The sequence below is a fragment of the Salmo salar genome, chromosome 20 (assembly GCF_965601325.2).
Source record: "Salmo salar chromosome 20, fSalSal1, whole genome shotgun sequence".
NCBI lineage: Eukaryota > Metazoa > Chordata > Actinopteri > Salmoniformes > Salmonidae > Salmo > Salmo salar.
The window spans coordinates 75,248,225-75,275,413 of NC_138310.1; the positions used below are offsets into that span (position 1 = coordinate 75,248,225).

A 27,189-nucleotide genomic window follows, 5' to 3' on the forward strand; every position below is an offset into this window, starting at 1 on the left:
GGGAGCTGGTGTGATACAGGGCCATATGTAAACAGCAGGATAATATTGTGGTACATTATGTCAGTAGGCCTCTATCACTGTATTATGTGTACCATAGCTCTAAGTACCCTCTTATGAGAAATCTGATGCCTTAGCTATGTTTGAAAAATATGATATTCACGTCGACCTTCCCTGGAGAGGGGCGAGAGCTAGGAAGGGAGAGCCACAAACATCTGAGTTGTAGTGCTTGCAATATCCGTTGTCTTAAATGGAGAGAAAAGAGGAGCCCCTTTGAGGGAGTGAAATGCCACTTTGGTTGAAGGGCCATATATATATATATACTCACACTCAGAGAAGGACCCCATCATCTCTGTCTTCTCGCTCAAACACTCACTGACTGTGTAATCTCGTTCTCCGTAGCTGATGTGAGTAAGACCTTTAAACAGGTCAACATTTGCAAGGCCGCGGGGCCAGACGGAATACCAGGATGCGTACTCGGAGCATGCGCTGACCAGCTGGCAAGTGTCTTCACTGACATTTTCAACCTATTCCTAACCCAGTCTGTAATACCAACTTGTTTCAAGCAGACCACCACAGTCCCGTGGCCAAGAATGCCAAGGCAAACTGCCTAAATGGCTATCATCCCGTAGCACTCACATCTATAGCCACGAAAGGCTTTTAAAGACTGGCTCACATCCACGCCATCATCCCAGACACCCTGGACCCACTCCAATTTGCATACAGCCCCAACAGATTCACAGATGACACGATCTCTATTGTACCCCACACTGCCCTCACCCACCTGGACAAAAGGAATACCTATCTATGTAAGAATGCTGTTCATTGACAACAGCTCAGCATTCAACACCAGTCCCCTCCAAGCTCATCAAGTTCAGGACCCTTGGACTGAACTCCTTCCTCAGCAACTGGATCCTGGACTTGTAGATGGGCCGCCCCCAGGTGGTGAGTGTAGGCAACAACACATCCACCACGCTAACCCTCAACGCCCCTCAGGGGTGTGTGTGCTTAGCCCACTCCTGTACTCCCTGGTCACCCATGACTGTATTGCCACGCACGACTCCAACACCACCATTAGGCTTGCCGACAATACGAAGGTGATGGGCCTGATCAACAACAATGAAGCAGCCTATAGGGAGGTAAGAGACCTGGCAATTTGGTGCCAGGACAACAACCTCTCCCTCAACATCAGGAAGACAAAGGAGCTGATCGTGGACGACATGAAATGGATCGATAGGGCTGTAGTGCAGGGGGTCTGTGTACACATCACTAAGGAATTAACATGGTCCACACCAGGGGTTGGAACCAAAATTATTTCCCAATCGTTTATTTTTTAACAGAAACATCATTTTTTCCCGTACTGTTCTGACCAGTAAAATAAAGTTCTGAACTGGTTCTAATGAAGAACAAAAAAGTAACATTTTATTTCAGTAAAAAAATGTTTCTGAAATCGATGGGGCGGGTAAGATATTTTGTATAGGAAATTAGAATTTTGCCGTAATAGCATAGTTTAATCATAATGAAAGACAAACACACACACACTGTGCTGCCAATCGGTGTAGGGCGGGAGATGTAATAGACATTTTGCGGGTGAGGCGTGAGAGAGGATGGAGGAAGCTTGCATTGAAGCACTGGGCGTCTTGATATGACATGCATTATGTGAATTAGGTCCTGAATTATGGAGGAACATTGAATGTGTTTGACCTTGAATGACTTTAACGTTGAACCAGAGCTAACGTTAGCTACCTAGCTAACAAGCTTGTGTGTGCAGAGCAGCACCAGAATTTAAAAAATGTTTTACCTTTTATTGTAGTTAATAAATCCACTGTGAAATGTGATAACTATTGTATCCTTAACTTGCATTAAAAAAGTGAACCCATTCTTCTCTGTATAACACCGCTCCCTAATTTCTGAACCACTCTTATGTCTTCAGTAGGCTATAGTAACCTATGCTTCAGAGGCGAAGGGCAGGTAGCCTACACGCACAGACACTGGCAAAGGTGGCAGGCAGGCAGGCAGGCAGGCAACTGCAAGGCACCAGACCGCAAGGCGCTTCAGAGGGTTGGGAGTACAGCCCAATACATCACTTGGGCCGAGCTCCCTGCCATCCAGGACCTTTATACCAGGCGGTGTCAGAGGAAGGCCCGCACAGCAAGCAGTACCTGTGCTTGAAGCCTAGAACCAACAGGACCCTGAACAGCTTCTACCCCAAGCCATAAGACTGCTAAACAAGACTGATAAATAGCTAATCAAATGGATACCCGGACTACCTGAATTGACTCTTTTCCCACTGACTCTATGCTCACACATACTTGCACACACACACCCCACATACGCTGCTGCTGTCTATTATCTATTCTGTGTGCCTAGTCACTTTACCCATACAGTTGAAGTCGGACATTTACAATACACCTTAGCCAAATACATTTAAACGCAGTTTTTCACAATTCCTGGCATTTAATCCTAGTAAAAATTCCCTGTCTTAGGTCAATTAGGTTCACCACTTTATTTTAAGAATGTGAAATGTTCGAATAATAGTAACGAGAATGATTTATTTCAGCTTTTATTTATTTCATCACATTCCCAGTGGGTCAGAAGTTTACATACACTCAATTAGTATTTGGTAGCGTTGCCTTTAAATTGTGTCGAACTTGGGTCAAATGTTTCGGGTAGCCTTCCACAAGCTTCCCATAATAAGTTGGGTGAATTTTGACCCATTCCTCCTGACAGAGCTGGTGTAACTGAGTCAGGTTTGTAGGCCTCCTTGCTCATACACAATTTCTCAGTTCTGCCCACAAATTTTCAATAGGATTGAGGTCAGGGCTGTGTGATGGCCACTCCAGTACCTTGACTTTGTTATCCTTAAGCCATTTTGCCACAACTTTGGAAGTATGCTTGGGGTCATTGTCCATTTGGAAGACCCATTTGCGACCAAGCTTTAACTTCCTGACTGATGTCTTGAGATGTTGCTTCAATATATCCAAATACTTTTCCTCCCTCATGATGCCATCTATTTTGTGAAGTGCATCAGTCCCTCCTGCAGCAAAGCACCCCCACAACATGATGCTGCCACCCCTGTGCTTCACGGTTGGGATGGTGTTCTTTGGCTTGCAAGCGTCCCCCTTTTTCCTCCAAGCATAACAATGGTCATTATGGCCAAACAGTTTCATCAGACCAGAGGACATTTCTCCAAAAAGTACAATCTTTGTCCTCATGTCCAGTTGCAAACCGTAGTCTGGCTTTTTTATGGCGGTTTTGGAGCAGTGGCTTCTTCCTTACTGAGCGGCCTTTCAGGTTATGTCGATATAGGACTTGTTTTACTGTGGATATAGATTATTTTGTACCTGTTTCCTCCAGCATCTTCACAGGGTAATTTGCTGGTGTACTGGGATGAACGTACTTTGGTGCGAAAAGTGCAAATCATCTCCTTCCTGAGCGCAATGACAGCTGCGTGGTCCCATGGTGTTTGTACTATGAAGCATGTGACAAATAAAATGTTATTTGATACCTCCCATTGATTCTCTGTAACTGATCTCCCACACACACACACTGATGTTCTCTCTCTCCCCCCAGATGCAGTGTCCCTCCACCTCCCCAGACGCCACCAGCATGAAGGAGAGCCACAGGGAATAAGAGCCTCCAGGAGACCGCAGGTAAGACCTGCATGTATTTGTCTTTAGGAAAAGCACCAAGGCAAATACAGTGCCTTCAGAAAGTATTCATACCCTTTGATTTATTACACATTTTTTGGTGTTATAGCCTGAATTCAAAATTGATTAAATATATATTTTTCTCACCAATCTACACACAATTCCCCATAATGACAGTGAAAACATGTTTTTTGATATTTGAGCAAATGTATTGAAAATGAAATACAGATATCTAATTTACACAAGTATTCACACTCTTGAGTCAATACTTTGTAGAAGCACTTTGACAGTGATTACAGCTCTGAATCTTTGGGGAAATCTCTAAGAGCTTTACACCTGAATTGTGCAACATCTGCCCATTTTTATTATTTTCAAAATTCTTCAAGATCTGTCAAATTTGGTTGTTGATCATTTCTAGACAACCATTGCCGTAGATTTAAGTCAAAACTGTAACTCGGCCGCTCAGGAACATTCAGTGTCTTCTTGGTAAGCAACTCCAGTGTGGATTTGGCCTTGTGTTTCAGGCAATTGCCCTGCTGAAAGGAGAATTCATCTCCCAGTGTCTGGTGGCAAGCAGACTGAACCAGGTTTCCTCTAGAATTTTTGCCTGTGCTTAGCTATATTCCATACATTCTTTTTATTCTGTAAAACTCCCCAGTCCTTAACGATTACAAGAATACCCCTAACATGATGCAGCCACCACTATGCTTGAAAATATGGAGAGTGGTACTGGATTTGCCCAAAACGTACTCAATAATATAACACTTTGTATTCAGGACAAAAAGTTAATTGCTTTGCCATATTTTTTTGCAGTATTACTTTAGGGCTTTGTTGTAAACAGGATGCATGTTATATATACTTTTTTTTTTAAATAGTTGTATTCTATACGGGCTTTTCACGTATTGTGGAGTAACTACAATGTAGTTGATCCATCCTCAGTTTTCTCCTGTCACAGCCATTAAACTCTAACTGTTTTAAAGTCACCATTGGCCTCATAGTGAAATCACTGAGCGGTTTCTTCCTCTCCGGCAACTGAGATAGGAAGGAAGCCTGTATCTGTGTAATGACTGGGTGTATTGATACATCATCCAAAGTGTAATTAATAACTTCACCATGCTCAAAGGGACATTTAGCTTTGTTTTTAGCCATCTGCCAGTAGGTGCCCTTCTTTGTAGGCATTGGAAAACCTCCCTGGTCTTTGTGGTTGAATCTGTGTTTGAAATATACTGCTCGACTGAGGGACCTTACAATTATCTGTATGTGTGGGGTACAGAGATGAGGTAGTCATTCCAAAATCATGTTAAACATTATTATTGCGCATAGTGAGTTCATGCAACTTATGTGACTTGTTAAGCAAATGTTTACTTCTAAACTTTAGGCTTGCCATAACAAAGGGGTTGAATACTTATTGACTCAAGACATTTCAGCTTTTCAGTTTTAATTTAAAAAAATGGAAGTATAATTCCACTTTGGCATTATGGGGTATTTAAGCAGGTGACAAAAAAAATCTCTATTTAATCCATTTTAAATTCAAGCTGTAAAACCAACAAAATGTAGATAAAGTCAATGGGTGTGAATACTTTCTGAAGGTACTGTATATCTTAGCAAAAACTTTTGGAAAGTTAAAGTGCTATTCCCACCTACATTACAGTGTATTCGGAAAGTTTTCAGACCTCTTGACTTTTCCACCTTTTGTTACTTTACAGCCTTATTCTAAAATTGATTGAAAACAATTAAATCCCTCATCAATCTACACACAATACCCCATAATGACAAAGCAAAAACAGGATTTTAGATTTTTTTTTTTTCAAAAAATAAAAAAAGGTTCAGTACCACACCTACTCATTCCAGGGTTTTTCTTTATTTGTACTATTTTCTACATTGTAGAATAATAGTGAGGACATCAAAACTATGAAATAACACATGGAATCATTTAGTAACCAAAAAAGTGTTAAACAAAGCCAAATATATTTGAGGTTCTTCAAAGTAGCCACCCTTTGCCTTGATGACAGCTTTGCACACTCTTGGCATTCTTTCAACCAGCTTTACCTGGAGTGCTTTTCCAAAATCTTGAAGGAGTTCCCACATATGCTGAGCACTTGTTGGCTGCTTTTCCTTCATTCTGCGGTCCGACTCATCCCAAACCATCTCAATTGGGTTGAGGTCGGGTGATTTGTGGAGGCCAGGTCATCTGATGCAGCACTCCATCAATCTCCTTGGTCAAGTAGCCCTTACACAGCCTGGATGTGTGTTGGTGCATTGTTCTGTGGAAAACAAATGATAGTCCCACTTTGCGTAAATCCAGATGGGATGGCGTATCGCTGTAGAATGCTGTGGTAGACATGCTGGTTAAGTGTGCCTTGAATTCGAAATAAATCACAGACAGTATCACCAGCAAAGCACCATCACACCTCCTCCTCCATGCTTCACGGTGGGAACCACACATGCAGCATCTGAAGCATTTATTTGGGCTGCAATCTGAGGTGCAGTTAATGAACTTGTCCCCTGCAGCAGAGGTAACTCTGGGTCTTCCTTTCCTGTGGCGGTCCTCATGAGAACCAGTTTCATCATATCGCTTGATGGTTTTTCCGACTGCACTTGTAGAAACTTTTTAAAGTTCTTTTAAATATTCCAGATTGACTGACCTTCATGTCTTAAAGTATTGCTGGACTGTCGTTTCTCTTTGCTTATTTGAGCTGTTCTTGCCATAATTTGGACTTGATCTTTTACCAAATAGGGCTATCTTCTGCTCAAACCCATTAAGAAGGAAAAAAAAAAAAAAAAATTTTAACAAGGCATTCCAGTTGACTGCCTCATGAAGCTGGTTGAGAGAATTCCAAGCGTGTTCAAAGCTGTCGAGCCAAAGGGTGGCTACTTTAAAGAATCTCAAAAATAAAATATATTTTTTGATATGTTTAACAATTTTTGGTTACTTACTACATGATTCCATATGTGTTTTTTTCATAGTTTTGATGACTTCCCTATTATTCTACAATGTAGAAATGATTAAAAACAAAGAAAAATCTGGGAATGAGAAGGTGTCAATTGTGTGTAGACTGACGGGGGCGGGGGAACAACTGTAATCCATTTTAGAATAATGCTGTAATAAAATGTGGGAAAAGTCCATGGTCTGAATACTTTCAAAATTTTTATTTTATTTAACCTTCATTTAACAGGGCAAGTCGGTTAAGAGAATTCTTATTTACAATGACGGTCTACCAAAAGGCCTCCTGTGGGGACAGGGGCTGGGATTAAAAATAAAAAATGTAATTAAAATATATGACAAAGCACACATCATGGCGAGAGACATCACAACACTACATGAAGATAGGACAACATAGCATGGCAGCAGCACATAACATGGTACAAACATTATTGGTTACAGACAACACCACAAAGGGCAAGAAGGTAGAGACAACAATACATCACGCAAAGCAGCCACAACTGTCAGTAAGAGTGTCCATGATTGGCTATCGTGGCTAACACCCTTGTCCAGAAGCAAGCACCAGTTAGCCTCCAGCTAGGCCCTTTCCCCCGGCTAGCAAATGAAGTACACCAACTACCTCTCTTGCCAATTTGCCTGGACCCTTGGTCGACACGGACCCCGCCGATCCATCATGACTGGTCTGCTGACGTATTTCGGCCGATGTGCTCTCAACCGGCCTCTGCATCGTTGATGTCGGTGAGGACCCAGCTACTAGCCCCAGCCCGCTAACTCTCGGAGCGCCGTGTCTCCCACTCGCCTAGCGTAGTGACAACTGCCGAGCGGTTCCCTGTTTTGTCCATTGCTGCTTATTGGACCCTTAGATCACTCAGCCACATAGCTGATGCCTGCTGGACTGTTCATTAAGACGGTACTTCATTTTGTTTATCTGTCGGCCCCAGCCTCGAACTCAGGCCGTGTGTGTAGCTAACTGACACTCTCTGCCCATTCATCGCCATTTACCCGTTGTTGTCCTAGCTGTTTAGCCATTGTTGTCTTAGCCCTCCCAATCAACACCTGTGATTGCTTTATGCGTCCCTCTAATGGCAGTATGCCTTGTATACTGTTGTTTAGGGTAGCGCTCATTTGTTTTACTGCAGAGCCCCTAGTCCCGCTCTACATGCCTCAGTTGTCCCCCCCACACACAAACACACACACACACATGCGGAGACTGCACCTAGCGCTTCCAGAGATGCAGCCTCTCTCATCGTCACTCAATGCCTAGGTTTATCTCCACTGTACTCGCACCCTACCATGCCCTTGTCTGTGCATTATGCCCTGAATCTATCCTACCACGCCCAGAAGTCTGCTCCTTTTACTCTCTGTTCTGAACGCACTAGACGACCAGTTCTTATAGCCTTTAGCTGTACCCTTATCCTACTCCTCCTCTGTTCCTCTGGTGATGTAGAGGTCAACCCAGGCCCTGTGTGTCCCCAGGCGCTCTCATTTGTTGACTTCTGTAACCGAAAAAAGCCTTGGGTTCATGCATGTTAACATCAGAAGCCTCCTCCCTAAGTTTGCTTTATTCACTGCTCTAGCACACTCCGCCAACCCTGATGTCCTAGTCGTGTCTGAATCCTGGCTTAGGAAGGCCACCAAAAATTCAGAAATTTCCATCCCCAATTACAACATTTTCCGTCAAGATAGAACTGCTAAAGGGTGCAGAGTTGCAATCTACTGTTTGGCCATATCCAGGTCTATGCCCAAACAGTTCGAGCTACTACTTTTAAAAATACATCTCTCCAGAAATAAGTCTCTCACTGTTGCCGCTTGTTATAGACCCCCCTCAGCTCCCAGCTGTACCCTGGACACCATATGTGAATTGATTGCCCCCCACCTATCTTCTGAGTTTGTACTTTTAGGTGACCAAAACGGGATATGCTTAACACCCCGGCCGTCCTACAATCTATGCTAGATGCCCTCAATCTCACACCAATTATCAAGGAACCTACCAGGTACAACCCCAAATCTGTAAACATGGGCACCCTAATAGATATCATCCTGACCAACTTGCCCTCTAAATACACCTCTGCTGTTTTCAACCAGGATCTCAGTGATCACTGCCTCATTGCCTGCATCCGTTATGGGTTTGCGGTCAAACGACCACTCCTCATCACTGTCAAACGCTCCCTAAAACACTTCTGCAAGCAGGCCTTTCTAATCTCCCTCAAAGGATATTGACCTCATCCCGTCAGTAGAGGATGCCTGGTTGTTCTTCAAAAGTGCCTACCTCACAATCTTAAATAAGCATGCCTCTTTCAGAAAATGTAGAACTAAAAACAGATATAGCCCTTGGTTCACTCCAGACTTGACTGCCCTTGACCAGAAAAAAAACATCCTGTGGTGCACTGCACTAGCTTCGAATAGTCCCTGCGATATGCAACTTTACTGGGAAGTCGGGAACCAATATACACAGTCAGTTAGGAAAGCAAAGGCTAGCTTTTTCAAACAGAAATTTGCATCCAGCAGCACTAATTCCAAAAAGTTTTGGGTCACTGTAAAGTCCATGGAGAATAAGAGCACCTCCTCTCAGCTGCCCACTGCACTGAGGGTAGGAAACACTGTCACCACCAATAAATCCACGATAATCAAGCATTTCAATAAGCATTTCTCTAAGGCTGGCCACGCTTTCCACCTGGCTACCCTGGCCAACAGCTCGCCACCCCCATCCCCGCTTCTCCTTCACCCAAATCCAGACAGCTGATGTCCTGAAAGAGCTACAGAATCGGGTTCCCTACAAATCAGCTGGGCTAGACAATCTGGACCCCCTCTTCGTAAAATTATCCGCCGCCATTGCCGCAACCCCTATTACAAGTCTGTTCAACCTCTCATATCATCTGAGATTCCTAAAGATTGGAAAGCGGCCGTGGTCATCCCCCTCTTCAAAGGGGGAGACACTCTAGACCCAAACTGTTACAGACCTATATCCATCCTGCCCTTCTAAAGTCTTCGAAAGCCAAGTGAACAAACAGATCACCGGCCATCTCGAATCCCACCATACCTTCTCCGCTATGCAATCCGGTTTCTGAGCTGGTCACGGGTGCACCTCAGCCACGCTCAAGGTCCTAAAGGATATGATAACCACCATCGATAAAAAACAGTACTGTGCAGCCGTCTTCATCGACCTGGCCAAGGCTTTTGACTCTGTCAATCACCGTATTCTTATCGGTAGACTCAACAGCCTTGGTGTCTCTAATGACTGCCTCGCCTGGTTCATTAAATTCTTCTCCGATAGAGTTCAGTGTATCAAATCGGAGGGCCTGTTTTCCGGACCTCTGGCAGTCTCTATGGGGGTTCAATTCTCGGGCCGACTCTTTTCTCTGTATACATCAATGATGTCGCTCTTGCTGCGGGTGATTCTTTGATCCACCTCTACGCAGACGACACCAGTCTGTACACATCTGGCCCTTCTTTGGACAGTGTGTTAACTAACCTCCAGACGAGCTTCAATGCCATACAACACTCCTTCCGTGGCCTCCAACTGCTCTTAAACTCTAGTAAAACTAAATGCATGCTCTCCAACCGATCGCTGCCCGTGCCCGCCCACCTGCCTAGCCTCACGACTTAGAATATGTGGACAACTATAAATACCTAGGTGTCTGGCTAGACTGTAAACTCTCCTTCCAAACTCACATCAAACATCTCCAATCCAAAGTTAAATCTGGAATCTTCTTCCTATTTTGCAACAAAGCATCCTTCACTCATGCTGCCAAACATACCCTCGTAAAGCTGACTATCCTGCCGATTCTTGACTTCGGCGATGTCATTTACAAAATAACCTCCAACACTCTACTCAGCAAATTAGATGTAGTCTATCATAGTGCCATCCGTTTTGTCACCAAAGCCCCATATACTACCCACCATTGCGACCTGTGTGCTTTCATTGGCTGGCCCTCGCTATATATTCGTCGCCAAACCCACTGGCTCCAGGTCATCTATAAGTCTTTGCTTGGTAAAGCTCCGCCTTATCTCAGCTCACTGGTCACCATAGCAACACCCACCCGTAGCACGCGCTCCAGCAGCATATTCCACTGGTCATCCCCAAAGCCAGCACGTCCTTTGGCCTCCTTTTTTTCCAGTTCTCTGCTGCCAGTGACTGGAACTAATTGTTAAAATCACTGAAGTTGGAGACTTATCTCCCGCATTTACTTCAAGCATCAGCTGTCAGAGCAGCTTACCGATCGCTGCATCTGTACACAGCCCATCTGTAAATGGTAAATTACTTCGCCACTATGGCCTATTTATTGCCTTACCTCATTTGCACCCACTGTATACAGATTTTCTATTGTGTTATTGACTGTACGATTCTTTATCCCATGTGTAACTCTGTTGTTTTTGTCGCACTGCTTTGCTTTATCTTGGCCAGATGGCAGTTGTAAATTAGAACTTGTTCTCAACTGGCCTACCTGTTTGAAGAAAGGTGAAGCAAAAATCTAATAAATAAAACAATTGAGTCTTTGAATGAAGAGATGGAGATAAAACGGTCCAGTTTGAGTGGGGTTTTTTGCAGCTCGTTCCAGTCGCTAGCTACAGCGAACTGAAAAAAAGGAGCGACCCAGGGATGGGTGTGCTTTGAGGACCTTTAACGGAATGTGACTGGCAGAACGGGTGTTTTATGTGGAGGATGAGGGCTGCAGTAGGTATCTCAGAGGGAGTGAGGCCTAAGAGGGTTTTATAAATAAGCATCAACTAATGGGTCTTGCGATGGGTATACAGAGATGACCAGTTTACAGAGGAGTATAGAATGCACTGTATGGTAAAAGGTTATTGTAAAGGACACGTGCGTGCTGGAATGCATTGCGCTGAGTGCGCTGGAAACTGGGAGGGTAGTGTCCTGACAGGCGGAGAATGTTGGAAATCCGCCAGCACAGTTTGGGAAAAGCTGCTGGGTGAACACTACGTAGCCTAGCCACCATGGGGTTTCACTTTGCTGTCTAATCACAAAACCTGGATTATTGTCCTAGTTCACTGCTTTAGAAAGTAAGTCACTGCTCAGCTGTTATCCATCCTTAGTTCTGGCCTGTGTTCAAATGTCTGTTTGGTAAATCCCCAGGACCATGATGGAGGAAAACTGTAGTGGCTCCCCTCCAGACTTCTATGATCTACAAATATGACCTTCTGTAGTAACATGGGGCTGTGACTGAGTCTCTGACTATGGTGCTATGGCTCACTCATCATGGTGTGTGTAGGTGGCGTGCTTATGTGTGAACAGTGTACATAGAGATGTGTGTACACATACCAAAGAAGTGTTCTGTGGTAAAGGGTCATTTGCTTCTGGCTCCTAGCCAGATCTATTGCATCCAATGAACTCAATAAGAAATGTTCTGTCTCTGAGAGCTTTGCGTGTGAGAGAGAAATATGTCATGTGAAGCCAAACGTTGGCATTAAAGTCAGGGTTTCTATCCTGTTGGACACATGTACAGTGCATTCGGAAAGTATTCAAACCCCTTGACTTGTTTCACATTTTGTGACGTTGTAGCCTTTTTCTAAAATGGATTAAATTGTTTTCCCCCCTCATAAATCTACACACAATAACCCATAATGACAAAGCAAAAACAAGTTTTTTGATTTATTTTTGAAATATGACATTTACATAAGTATTCGCCCCAGACTGAGGTCCGCTCTGTAGGTTTTCATCAAGGATATCTCTGTACTTCATCTTTCCCTCGATCCTGATTAGTATCCCAGTCCCTGCTGCTGAAAAACAACCCCACAGTTTGATGCTGCCACCACCATGCTTCACCATAGGGATGGTGTCAGGTTTCCTCCAGACGTGACTAGGGCTGTTGCGGTGACCGTGTTACTGCCACACCGGCGGTCATGAGTCAGGAAGGAAGTCACATTCCACGTGACCGTTTAGTCACGGTAATTATTATTCTACAAGCTCTGCTGTTGCTGGTCAATACCTGCTAACTGCCTGGTTCTCAGCACTCTATTGTCCCTCTAATCACTCTGACATCAATGCAAATGAAATAGCAAATCTAATCAAACACTTCATGAGAGCCCATGAGTTAATGTTGCGCAACATTTTTATAGGGTGTGCAATCGCTGAGAAAACCGAGTGATGGCCGCTTAATAAAAAGATCCCATCAGCTTTCTATATGCTAGGCCTACTATATTTATTTCTCAACTTTCCTAATATTAAGCACATTGCTTACAGGATTATAGCCTACCTGGCTGGCATGAAAATAAAGCACGGGGAAAAGCGTCCTCCAATCGTAATTTAAGTGCATAGATTACATGTGTATTTTTCCCCGCTGCCGGTTTCCAGACAGGGGCATCATAATGATCCATTCTAAATCATAACAAATGTCACATATATATTATTTAGTATATGTAAAGACGAGATTAAATCAAGAATAGTCTGATGGGTGACAAAATTAGCCTATCACTTGTGAATTATATATTATCACTTGTGAATGATGCCCAGAATAACAAACGATGCCTTTTTTTGCGACTTTTTCTAATCATAGTCGCACACTTCATATCCTAGCCCATAGGCCTATATGTTTTAATAAGGTTTGTATCACAACTAAAGTGGCCTAATAACTTCTGTAAAATGAAGCACATTGATCCGCTTTACAAGGGGTGTAGAGCCTAACTGGTATTCATAAGCAGCACGTGACTTTGAAGTTTGGGGAAGATAATTTTCACCATAAATGCAACTTTTGTAATAAAAGCATTGCATGCATAATTGTGTTTGTGGTCACTTTTGATAAATAATGGTGTTTTCCGGTAATAGAACATTTGCACTTATAGCCTACTAACATTTGTGCATTGCTGCGCTTATAATGTGAAGAAACTGCCTAATAGTTTATCAACATTTTAAGCTAAACATTCTGATCTGTAGTGTCAGCCACATTGCTTAAACATTTTTTTTGATGCTAGTAGTTTAATTTGGGATACAAATTCCCAGACGGTTTGGAATATTTATTTATCGCATAGAATAGGTCAACTTTTGTACAATGTGGGATAGTAGATTGACATAGGCTAGTGCTTTTGTTATTCGTTAGGACTACTCATCTTGTTGGCTGACTAAAAGTAAATCTGGACAGTTATTCCAATATCTGCAATATGCACCTCGGAATTGGATAAGGACGTACGCAATTGTGTCCCCGACGTGTCTGTCTTCTCTTGTAGCCTATTAGAAAGACCCGATCACGTGAGGGAGAGCGGTGTGAGTGAGAGATGCTTCGGGTTGCGCAGCACACTCGGGGAGAAGGGCACAATGTAGCACTCCGGGCCGCATAAGGGGATGCTGCCATGAAATTCAAGGCATTATCAAGTGCTTGTCAAATAGTTAATGAGATACTGATGAGGTGTGTACAGCCTGCACAAAAAAAAACAAAGCAGAACTCGTGCCGATCAGGCTACTTTTTTTCAAATCATCATTAGTCTCATCATGCAGCCTTACAATGTATTAAACATGAAAACAGATAGCCCAACGTTTGTAGAACAACTACAGTTACATTACTAACTCTAAATTAAGGATATAGGAATACCTATTTCTTTGTTAACCTTTTTAGGTATGGGGGCAGTACATTTTTTAGATTTTTACATTTTAGTCATTTAGCAGACGCTCTTATCCAGAGCGACTTACATGGTATGGTATGAATGCATACATTTCATACCATACTTTTTTTTTATGTGCTGGCCCCCCGTGGGAATCGAACCCACAACCCTGGTGTTGCAAACACCATGCTCTACCAACTGAGCTACAGGGAAGGCCGTATTTTCACTTTCGGATGAAAAACGGGCCCAGAGTAAACTGCCTAATACTCGGGCCCAGAGTCAAATATTTGCATATTATTAGTCGATTTGGATAGACAACACTGAAGTTTCTAAAACTGTTTGAATGATGTCTGTGAGTATAACAGAACTCATATGGCAGGCAAAAACCTGAGAAAAATCCAACCAGGAAATGGGAAATCTGATGCTTGTAGTCTTTTCAAGTCATTGCCTATCTAACATACAGTGACTTAAGGTTCATTTTGCACTTCCTAAGGCTTCCACTAGATGTCAACAGTCTTTAGAATCTTGTTTGAGGCTTTTGCAGTGAACAGAGAGCGAACAAGAATGGCCTTGAAGTTGGTGACTCAGAAAATGACATGAGTTCAGTGGCGCGTTCACGTGATGAGGTAGCTGTGTTCCATAACATTTTTCAAGACATTGGAATCGTCCGGTTGGAATATTATTGAAGTTTTATGTTAAAAAGGCCCTAAAGATTGATGCTATACAACGTTTGACATGTTTCTACGAACGTAAATATAACTTTTTTTGACTTTTCGTCGTGAAATTTTCGTCGCACTTTCTACATTTGGAGTAGCTTACTGAACGCGCAAACAACAATGAGGTATTTGGACATAAATTATGGACTTTATCGAACAAAACAACATTTATTGTGGACCTGGGATTCCTGAGAGTGCATTCTGATGAAGATCATCAAAGGTAAGTGAATATTTATAATGCTATTTATGATTTTAGATGACTCCAAAATGGCGGATATCTGTATTGCGGGTATCTGTATTGCTGGTTTGGTTTTCTGAGCGCTGTACTCAGATAAATTGCAAAGTGTGCTTTCCCCGTGAAGCTTTTTTGAAATTTGTCACAGCGGTTTATTCAGGAGAGGTTTATCTATAATTCTTTGAATAACAGTTTAATATTTTATCAACGTTTATGAGTATTTTTGTAAATTGTTGTGCTCATTCACCGGAAGTTTTGGAGGCAAAATATTTTCTGAACATACACGCCAATATGAAATGGGGTTTTTGGATTTAAATATTAACTTTATCGAACAAAACATACATGTATTGTGTAACATTGAGTCCTAGGAGTGTCATCTGATGAAGATCGTCAAAGGTTAGTGCTTAATTTTAGTTGTATTTCAGTTTGTGACGCCTCTCCTGCTTGGAAAATGGCTGTGTGGTTTTTCTTGTGTTGACGCTCTGTCCTAACATAATCTAACTTTATGCTTTCGCCGTAAAGCCTTTTTGAAATCGGACAATATGGTTGGATTAAGGAGAAGTGTATGTTTGAGAAATTTGAATTATGAGATTTTGTTGTTTTGAATTTGCCGCCCTGATATTTCACTGGCTGTTGATAGTGTGTACCGCGGGTGGGACAGCCCATAGAAGTTAATAACCGCTCAACACAGAATAGCCACATGCACACTCCTTCAAATCGTTCGGAGAAAATATCCTTTATTTTATTCAGCTTTGTATTCTTCATACTATAAAATAATGCCACGGAATTATAAGCAAATCTTGTCTGCTAAATGAACTAGTGTAGCCCACAGCCATTTGGCATATCCACATCAGGAACTATCATAAGGACAACTCAGAGTATGCTGTTCTTTTCTTCTGAAATTCTTTAGACCTGCTAGTTTACGAAAGGCAAGTTTTAGGGGGGGGGGGATGCTGGAGGATTGTATAAGATATTATTTTGAAGCGGTAGGGTTTCAGATGTTTTCGGAAGATGGGCAGGGATGTCCTAGCTTCATGTTCCACCATTAGGGGGCCAGGCCAGAGAATAGCTTTGACTGGGCTGAGTGGGAGCTGCCCTCCCATAGGGGTGGGAGTGCCAAGAGACCTGAGCTGGCAGAACAGAGTACCTTGGTTTGGGTGTAGGGTTTGAGCTTAGCCTGAAGGTAGGGAGGGGCCGTTCCTCTTGCTGTGCCGTAGGGAAGTACCATGGTCTTGTAGTGCATGTGAGCTTCTACTGGAATCCAGTGGAGTGTGCGGAGGAGCGGATGACCTAGGAGAACTTGGGAAGGTTGAACACCAGGTGGGCTGCAACATTCTGGATAAATTGCAGGGGTTTGATGTCACTAGCGGGGAGCCCACCAACAGTGAGTTGCAGTAGTCCAGACGGGAGATGACAAGTGGCTGGATTAGGACCTGCACCACTTCCTGTGTGAGGGAAGGTCGTACTCTACGGATTTTGTTGAACATGAAACTACAGGAGCGGTCACTGCTTTGATATTTGCAGAGAATGACAGAGTGTTGTCCAGGGTCACGCCAAGGTTCTTTGCACTTTGGGAGGGGGACACCATAGTTGTCAACCGTGATGGAGAGGACTTGGAGTGGGCTGACCTTTCCCTGGAGGAAGAGCAGCTCCGTCTTGAGTTTGAGGTCGTGGGCTGACATCCAAGCTAAGATATCTGCCAAGCACGTAGAGATGCGTCTCGCCATCTGGGTGTCAGAAGGGGGAAGGAAAAAAGTAGTTAAGTATCATCATCCACATAGTAATGATAGGAGAGACCGTGTAAGGTTATGATGGAGCCAAGTGACTTGGTGTATAGAGAGAAGGAAAGGGCCTAGAACTGAGCCCTGGGGGACACCAGTAGTGTGAGCATGTCATGCAGACACAGATCTTCTCCACATCACCTGGTAGAAGGTAGGATGCAATTCAATAGTGTCGTGTCTTTGGGGGTACCATTAAACGGAAGATATGTTTATCAATTAGCTCCCTGTAATTATTATCACGCGATTAAACTGATTCATCGTTTAATTGTAATTAACTAGGAGGTCGGGGCACCAAGGAGAATATTCAGATTACAAAGCTATAATTTTCCTAATATAACTTTCTTGTACTATAATATTATATTCTATTATAGTATAGGTCGATTATCTTCTAAGTTTAAATGGTGGATTTACCTCTAGTCCAGTCTCATTCCAAAACGTCGTAAATTGTTGTATCTGCACGAACCCAGTCTTTACTAAAATCATCCATACATCAATTGTCTTAAAATCATTTATTTACTACACTAAGTAATTAACAGAAAAACATACAAACAGTAATTATCGTCAACAAAGGATTGGTATCGGAATGTGCCCTTGTGGGCTAAACAGGCTGGTCGGCCTGTTGAACAATGGGTCATAAATGGTCAGCTGAGAAGTTTACACAGAGTTCATTAACAATTGACAATTGAAGGCTCACTCATTCGGGAACAATTGCAATCAATATATATATTTACGCTCAGTGTGTCGTTCTGATTCTTGTTGGAGAGTAGTTCTGTTGGGGAGTTTTGTCTGCGTTCTCTCTCTCTCTCTCGGTTAGAATGGATCTTTCAGAGCGACCTTCATTAATGTCGTCATCGAATGGTTGCTTCGTTGGTCTTCGCGTTCAATGATATAATTTACTTAGCTGCAGACTAATAATTAATATCAAAGACTTGTTCTTATTCTGTCAGTATCGATAGTCTAAAAGTTAACCACGTGGTATGGTTCACTTTCAGTAGAGGAATTAGATGGTAGAACCTATTTGGCCAACGGAGTGTAGGCCTGGTCTGGAGAAATGTAAATCAGGGAGTGTTTTATAGTGCCCATCGAACAGGCTGGTCAAATGACGCCTGGTCCTGTATATGTCCCTGGGGCGTGCCTATGACTGAGTTAGATTTGGTTACAGAAATACAATTCTATCACATTACATCAGTACATAGCATCTCAATGTCTTACAAAAGCTTTATCCTTATCAATACATTCCATACACCCATATGAGGCAAGTCTTAAACTGAGTCTATTATATAAACAGTTTTATGGTAATATGGCTATATTGTCTCTTCTGAGTATCACAAAATGGTACTGAGCGGATCAGTTCGTAGCTGGGTTCTTCACCAATCTTCCATACCTTCTCCAGCACACCCATGTCGCTCGGTTCTCCAATTCTATGAGTTGGAAGAATTTCCTTTGTCTCTCTATGAAACATGGGGTAGGAGATTCTCCTCAGAGGGTTTTTTACAACCCTGGGTTGGGGGGAAGGTAGGTTGGGTGATGGTACGAAGGGGAGGGGGTCAACTGTCCTTCCTGTACCCAAAGAGGCCAACGTCATGACAATAGTGTACAGAGCCTGAGATGCCCAGCCCTGATAGGGTGGAGAGAAGGATCTGATGGTTCGGTGTCGAAGGCAGCAGGTAGATCTTCAAATCAAATTTTATTGGTCAAATACACATATTTAGCAGATGTTATTGTGGTTATAGCGAAATGCTTGTATCCTCTCTTGGAGGATGTGAATAGAGGAGAGTGTCAGTTTTGATGGTGTGGAGAGCCTCTGTGACACAGAGAAGAGCGTTCTTGGTTGAGTGAGCTGTCTTGAAGCCTGACTGGTTAGGGTCAAGAAGATCGTTCTGAGAGAAATTGCAGAGAGTTGGTCAGAGACGGCACACTCAAGTGTTTTGGAAAGAAAAGACTGAAGGGATACCGGTCTGTAGTTTTTGACGTCAGATGGCTGAGTGAATGAGGAGCGCATGTTGTCAACCTTATTTTCTCTCCTTTTAACTTTCATTCTCCTTTCTCTCTTCTCTCCACTCTCTCTCTCCTCTCTCTTTAGCTGAGCTCTGTTCATCTGTTCCTACTCCGAATAATGTTGAAAAAGACCCTGATTCAATTATCTCTGGTTCAGCCTGTCTCTTTGATCCTGTCGCTCTTCCCATCTTCCTACCTCAGCCATCACCCCGGAGCACAAGGAATGTTTACAAGGCAGGCACAAATCTTTTTTTGACTGTCCAAGCTCTAAAGTGGAATGGCACGGCACTCTCCATTCCCGGAAAGGGAGCTCAAACTTGGTTTTCTCTCAGGAAGTGTTTTTTGTTGTTGTGTGTTTTGATTTATAGTTGAATTCTTTTCACTGCTATGACTTTGGTTAATATGTGAACCCTTCCACATACAATCCTAGGAAACCCTTCTGCGGTGCCTATTCTTAATGCAGTGTTCTGGTGGTATTATTAAGAGTCCACTACAGTGTGCCACTACCCATTTTCTAAGGTTATTGTACTGCATGTGTGACTAGACAGTATTTATAAAGGACTATGGTAGATCTATTACTATACATACAGTATAGTGATAATATAGGAACCTATTGCTGATGCATGTTATTGTACTCAATTCAATGCATATGCAGCAACAGTGCAGATTGCAGCAATTGGTTTTAATGCGAATGTAAAATAACTCCGGGTGAATGAGAGCTGGAGAGTTACAACCTGCACGGACGGACGAACAGAAGAACACTATCGCTTACTAGAGCAGTGTCCCTGGCAACAGTCAGCTCAATAGAGTGTTGGAGCCTGTGTGTGCTTGCGTGCCTTTTTTTGAGAGAGCGATACACAGGGAGACTGTGTGTAGATTGTGTTACATTCAAGACAGTTTGGTGTTATTTTTATACGTTTGTTCATGGTGTTCTCGGTCTCTGCTAGTTCAGTCTGTCTGAGCATTATTGGGAGCAGAGACAGTTTGGGACTTCTTTATAGCTAGTCTGGAGCCAGCGACTGGTTTGAAGACACTCCTAGCATTGTGCTTCGACAGTGACGTTAGAATACCTCTTCATCAATCAGTGTAGCTTTGAAAGAGGATAGCTCAACTTGCCTGTTTCTGCCTCAGCTTACTATTCTCATAGAAATTGGTATCAGCCTCTTTGTCTGTTTCTCCTGGTAAAATGGCACGGACATATAGGCTAACGTTTGTACATAGGGGCTTAATCACATTTAGGCATTGGTAATATTTCTCTCAACTACCCTGTTAGTCAGATGAGTGAATATGATTAAGAGGAGAGGATGCCTTTTGACTATTGAGGAACTTTGAACTCTCACCCTGCCTCCTCATGGCTCACACACACTTATCAGATTTCCTCTTTGGTTGTCACATTTGCTCATAGAGGGGTACTTCCTCAATGTTTGTTTTTGTTAAATGAGCTGATTGTGTCACAGGACAGAGCTGAACCGGTTTCGTTGTGGTTGCGTCGTCACGGCGTCGAGGGTTAAAACAGGAAGGGACATAGCGGCCACATCCTGTCAGTGCGCCTCTGCTTGACGCTCATTTGACAATCAGGGAATGGGGCGTGGCCTAAAACCACAATCACTTAATATGCAGGAGTTGTGGCTCCAGTTTGAGGAAGAGAGAGAGGGCGTCAGTGAGATGGAGAGAAAAGAGAGAAGGGAACGTGCTGTCTGAGCTGAGATGTTATTTTCTCTCACTTTGTTTACAAGCCCTGTTTCACAGAATCTGATGGGGCATTACTATTTGCATATGTGGTTTTCCCCTGGAGTGCGTGTGTGGGAGGATGCTTTGAATAATGATCTTTGACTATGATAAAATGAAGAGTTTACGTAGACCTCGTTCTCTCTCCTTTGACATGTGAGTGTAGCAGGCGGGTCAGTTGGAGGAACTATATGTGTTAAATTAGAACAGAGAGCAGTGAGATCTTTCTAGAGAATAGAATACCATGATTCTCCTCATTGGTTATCTAAACCAGGGTTTGTTTGTGTGTTGGTGTGTGACTTTAGTTTGACCCCTGTGGTTATGTCTGGTGGGCTGAACTACATGCAGTATGGGTATCCTGGGTTTGCTATATAAATGCATATACTTGGGTGTGAGTGTTTGTGTGGCAGCAGGAGAAGAGTTCGACAGCTCCATGCCAAAATAGACCACGTACTGTATACACATTACACTAGTCCAGTGTGGGCCCCAGTTCCATGTGACCTCTGTGGCCCTTGTGTTTTGCTGGGTCGTAATGGCCTGTTGGGCTTTTGTGGCCCAACTGTTTTTCCTGCATGGGGAATGCAACGGGTCTGACGAGTTGACGGAGGTGAGGGGTGGGGGCAAGGCTGACACAAGGCCAGTGTTTGTGTGGAGTCGGGCACGGGACTGCCTTCACTGACACTCTGAAAGACACACACACACACACACACACACACACACACACACACACACACAGATGGTTGAGCTGAGCGGGTACAGAGGACTATTGTAGAGACCCAGGCCAGCCCACCCGCCACAGGCAAACATTGTAACTCAGCCTCCCATCTCCCTCTTCCCCTCTCTCTGTTCTCTCTCTCTCTCATTCTCCTTTCTCTCTCCCTCCATTACATGTACCATCTATCCACATTTAACCCTCCTCTCGTATCTCCCTCCATCCATAAACAACTTTCTCTCCTCTTCCCTCTATCTCTGATTTCCTGTTGCAACTTGAATCCTGAAATAATATTGCTTAATAAAATTATCTGTTTATTCTATTACTCTACAGTCCTCTTTTGCCCTTTCCTCCTCTTTCTAACTCTTTCTCCCTCCCTCCCTCCCTCCTCTCATTCCCTGAGGGAGGTGTGAAGAGTCTACAACTCTCTGTAATGGAGAGCTCCTTGTTAGAACAGCTGCTTGTTATTGTGAGCTTTCCTGTGAGTGTGTGTGCAGTGTTTCCCCTATATACATTTTGCAGCGGTGGGCAACAAATCATTGCCGCCACTCCCAAAAATATGATTGAAAAATAAATATACAGTTGAAGTCGGAAGTTAACATATACCTTAGCCAAATACATTTAAACTCAGTTTTTCACAATTCCTGACATTTAATCCTAGTAAAAATCCCCTGTCTTAGTTCAGTTAGGATCACCACTTTATTTTAAGAATGTGAAATGTCAGAATAACATTAGAGTGATTTATTTCAGCTTTTATTTCTTTCATCACATTCCCAGTGGGTCAGAAGTTTACATACACTCAATTAGTATTTGGTAGCATTGCCTTTAAATTGTTTAACTTGGGTCAAACGTTTTGGGTAGCCTTCCACAAGCTTCCTACAATAATTTGGGTGAATTTTGGCCCATTCCTCCTGACAGAGCTGGTTTAACGGAGTCAGTTTTGTAGGCCTCCTTGCTCGCACACGCTTTTTCAGTTCTGCCCACAAACTTTCTATAGGGTTGAGGTCAGGGCTTTGTGATGGCCACTCCAATACCTTGACTTTGTTGTCCTCAACTTTGGAAGTATGCTTGGGATCATTGTCCATTTGGAAGACCCATTTGCAACCAAGCTTTAACTTCCTGACTGATGTCTTGAGATGTTGCTTTAATATATCCACATCATTTTCCTCCATGATGCCATCTATTTTGTGAAGTGCACCAGTCCCTCCTGCAGCAAGGCACCCCGACAACATGATGCTACCACCCCTGTGCTTCACGGTTAGGATAGTGTTCTTCGGCTTGCAAGCCTCCCCCTTTTTCCTCCAAACATAACGATGGTCATAATGGCCAAACAGTTCTATTTTTGTTTCATCAGACCAGAGGACATTTCTCCAAAGTACGATCTTTGTCCCCATGTGCAAACCGTAGGTTTTGGAGCAATGGTTTCTTCCTTGCTGAGCGGCCTTTCAGGTTATGTCGATAGAGGACTCATTTTACTGTGGATATAGATACTTTTGTACCTGATTCCTCCAGCATCTTCACAAGGTCCTTTGCTGTTGTTCTGGGATTGATTTGCACTTTTCGCACCACAGTACGTTCATCTCTTGGAGACAGAACACGTCTCCTTCCTGAGCAGTATAACATCTGCATGGTCCCATTGTGTTTATTCTTGCGTACTATTGTTTGTACAGATGGACGTGGTACCTTCAGGTGTTTGGAAATTGCTCCCAAGGATGAACCAGACTTGTGGCGGTCTAAAATTTTTGTCCTGAGGTCTTGGCTGATTTTCTTTTGATTTTTCCATGATGTCATGCCAAGAAGCACTGAGTTTGAAGGTAGGCCTTGAAATACAGGTACAGTTGAAGTCGGACGTTTACATACCGTAATCTACGGACTATTAACCTCTATGGGCTAGGTGGGACGCTTGCATCCCACCTACGTAACAGCCACTGCCAGCCTGTGGCGCGATTTTCAAAACCTTAAAAATCCTATTACTTCAATTTCTCAAACATATGACTATTTTACAGCCATTTAAAGACAAGATTCTCGTTAATCTAACCACACTGTCCGATTTCAAAAAGGCTTTACAACGAAAGCAAAACATTAGATTATGTCAGCAGAGTACCAAGCCAGAAATAATCAGACACCCATTTTTCAAGCCAGCATATAATGTCACCAAAACCCAGAAGACAGCTAAATGCAGCACTCACCTTTGATGATCTTCATCAGATGACAACCCTAGGACATTATGTTATACAATACATGCATGTTTTGTTCAATCAAGTTCATATTTATATCAAAAACCAGCTTTTTACATTAGCATGTGACGTTCAGAACTACCATACCCCCCGCAAACTTCCCGGGAATTCGCTAACATTTTACTAAATTACTCACGATAAACGTTCACAAAAAGCATAACAATTATTTTAAGAATTATAGATACAGACCTCCTCTATGCACTCGATATGTCCGATTTTAAAATAGCTTTTTGGTGAAAGCACATTTTGCAATATTCTAAGTACATAGCCCAGGCATCACGGGCTCGCTATTTAGACACCCGGCAAGTTTAGCACTCACCAATATCAGGTTTACTATTATAAAAGTTTGATTACCTTTTGTTGTCTTCGTCAGAATGCACACCCAGGACTGCTACTTCAATAACAAATGTTGGTTTGGTCCAAAATAATCCATCGTTATATCCGAATAGCGGCGTTTTGTTCATGCGTTCCAGACACTATCCGAAATAGTAAAGAAGTGTCGCGCGCATGGCGCAATTCGTGACAATAAAATTCTAAATATTCCATTACCGTACTTCGAAGCATGTCAACCGCTGTTTAAAATCAATTTTTACGACATTTTTCTCGTAGAAAAGCGATAATATTCCGACAGGGAATCTCCTTTTCGGCAAACAGAGGAAAAAATCCCAAAGGCGGGGGCGGTCGGGGTCACGCGCATAAGCCCAGTGTCCCTTGATCGGCCACTTGAGAAAGGCGATAATGTGTTTCAGCCTGGGGCTGGAATGACGACATTCTGTTTTTTCCCGGGCTCTGAGCGCCTATGGACGACGTGGGAAGTGTCACGTTAGAGCAGAGATCCTTAGTAAATGATAGAGATGGAAAAGAAGTTCAAGAAATGGTCAGACAGGCCACTTCCTGTAAAGGAATCTCTCAGGTTTTGACCTGCCATTTGAGTTCTGTTATACTCACAGACACCATTCAAACAGTTTTAGAAAATTTAGGGTGTTTTCTATCCATATGTAATAAGTATATGCATATTCTAGTTACTGGGTAGGAGTGGTAACCAGATTAAATCGGGTATGTTTTTTATCCAGCCGTGTCAATACTGCCCCCTAGCCCTAACAGGTTAAGCGCACCTGAATATAAGCCGCACCCACTGAATTATTTTATTTTATTTATTTTGAACTTAAATAAGCCGCACATGTCTATAAGCCGCAGGTGCCTACCGGTACATTGAAACAAATGAACTTTACACAGGCTTTAACGAAACACGGCTTGTAACAAAAATAAATAGGCTTTACCGAAACACGGCTTGTAAAAAAAATAATAAATTAGCAGTAAGCTTTAGTTGTCTTTTTGCACTGAGTCAATTCCTCACGCTGCTGTTTCCAACGTCTTATCATCGACTCATTAAGACTAAGCTCCCGTGCAGCAGCTCTATTTCCTTTTCCAACAGCCAGATCATTCGCCTTCAACTTGAAAGCTGCATCATATGCATTTCTCCGTGTCTTTGCCATGATGAGGGTGACAAAATGACTACCGTAATCAGAATGATGGGAAGTTTGAGAGCGCTCGATTTAATCTAAACAGTAAACAACAAAAGTTGTTTGACCTTAGCCCGTTCGGCAATTTCATTGGTCTAATGAAAGCTTCATGCCGCCAAAAAACTGCCACATACACTAAGTTGTCTGTGCCTGTAAACAGCTTGGAAAATTCCAGAAAGTTATGTCATGGCTTTAGAAGCTTCTGATAGGCTAATTGACATAATTTGAGTGAATTGGAGGTGTAACGGGATGTATTTCAAGGCCTACCTTCAAACTCTGTGCCTCTTTGCTTGATATCATGGGAAAATCAAAAGAAAGTCTTGTTCATCCTTGGGAGCTATTTCCAAATGCCTGAAGGTTCTATGTTCATCTGTACAAACAATAGTATGTAAGTATGAACACCATGGGACCACGCAGCCGTCATACCGGTCAGGAAGGAGACGCGTTCTGTCTTCTAGAATTGTGCAAAATCAATCCCAGAACAACAGCAAAGGACCTTGTGAAGGAAACTGGTACAAAAGTATCTATATCCACAGTAAAACGAGTCCTATATTGACAACCTGAAAGGCCGATCAGCAAGGAAGAAGCCAGTGCTCCAAAACTGCCATTAAAAAAGCCAGACTGCGGTTTGCAACTGCACATGGGGACAAAGATCATACTTTTTTGAGAAATGTCCTCTGGTCTGATGAAACAAAAATAGAACTGTTTGGCCATAATGACCATCGTTATGTTAGAACGAAAAGGGGGAGGCTTGCAAGCCGACGACACCATCCCAAACGTGAAGCACGGGGGTGGCAGCACGGGGGTGCAGCTTTGCTGCAGGAGGGACTGGTGCACTTCACAAATTTGATGGTGTCATGAGGGAGGAAAAGTATGTGGATATATTAACCTGTTAGGGCTAGGGGGCAGTATTGACACGGCTGGATAAAAAACGTACCCGATTTAATCTGGTTACTACTCCTGCCCAGTAACTAGAATATGCATATAATTATTGGCTTTGGATAGAAAATCACCCTAAAGTTTCTAAAACTGTTTGAATGGTGTCTGTGAGTATAACAGAACTCATATGGCAGGCCAAAACCTGAGAAGATTCCATGCAGGAAGTGGCCTGTCTGACAAGTTGTGTTTTATCTTGGCTCTTTTTATTGAAGACTGAGGATCTTTGCAATAACGTGACACTTCCTACGGCTCCCATAGGCTCTCAGAGCCCGGGAAAAAGCTGAAGGATATCGAGGCAGGCTCTGGCTGAAACACTTTATCGCGTTTGGATGGTCAGAGTACTGTGGGCTTAGGCGCATGCCCGAGTCGACCGAATGCTTTATTTTCTTTCCTCTGTTTACCTAAATGCAGATTCCCGGTCGGAATATTATTGCTTTTTTACGAGAAAAATGGCATAAAAATGTATTTTAAACAGCGGTTGACATGCTTCGAAGTACGGTAATGGAATATTTAGATTTTTTTTGTCACGAATTGCGCCATGCTCGTGACCCTTATTTACACTTCGGATAGTGTCTTGAACGCACAAACAAAACGCCGCTATTTGGATATAACGATGGATTATTTTGGACCAAACCAACATTTGTTATTGAAGTAGCAGTCCTGGGAGTGCATTCTGATGAAGAACATCAAAGGTAATCAAACTTTTGTAATAGTAAATCGGAGTTTGGTCAGGGCTAAACTTGGTGGGTGTCTAAATAGCTAGCCGTGATGGCTGGGCTATGTACTCAGAATATTGCAAAATGTGCTTTCACCGAAAAGCTATTTTAAAATCGGACACCTCGATTGCACAAAGGAGTTCTGTATCTATAATTCTTAAAATAATTGTTATGTTTTTTGTGAACGTTTATCGTGAGTAATTTAGTAAATTCACCGGAGGTTTGCGGGGGTATGCTAGTTCTGAACGTCACATGCTAATGTAAAAAGCTGGTTTTTGATATAAATATGAACTTGATTGAACAAAACATGCATGTATTGTATAACATAATGTCCTAGGTGTGTCATCTGATGAAGATCATCAAAGGTTAGTGCTGCATTTAGCTGTCTTCTGGGTTTTTGTGACATTATATGCTAGCTTGAAAAATGGGTGTCTGATTATTTCTGGCTGGGTACTCTGCTGA

The 27,189-nt window shown here is 42.8% G+C and overlaps 1 protein-coding gene across 2 annotated transcripts in view; it reads left to right on the forward strand.

Annotated features, from left to right (window-relative positions):
- LOC106581359 (phosphatidylinositol 4,5-bisphosphate 3-kinase catalytic subunit beta isoform) overlaps positions 1 to 27,189 on the forward strand; it is a 96,127-nt gene that overhangs the window by 24,679 nt on the left and 44,259 nt on the right. For both annotated transcript variants that reach the window (XM_014163366.3, XM_014163367.3), the window contains exon 2: positions 3,571 to 3,650. The gene's annotated coding sequence lies outside the window, so the exon portion shown is untranslated. The remainder of the gene's footprint in view (positions 1 to 3,570; positions 3,651 to 27,189) is intronic.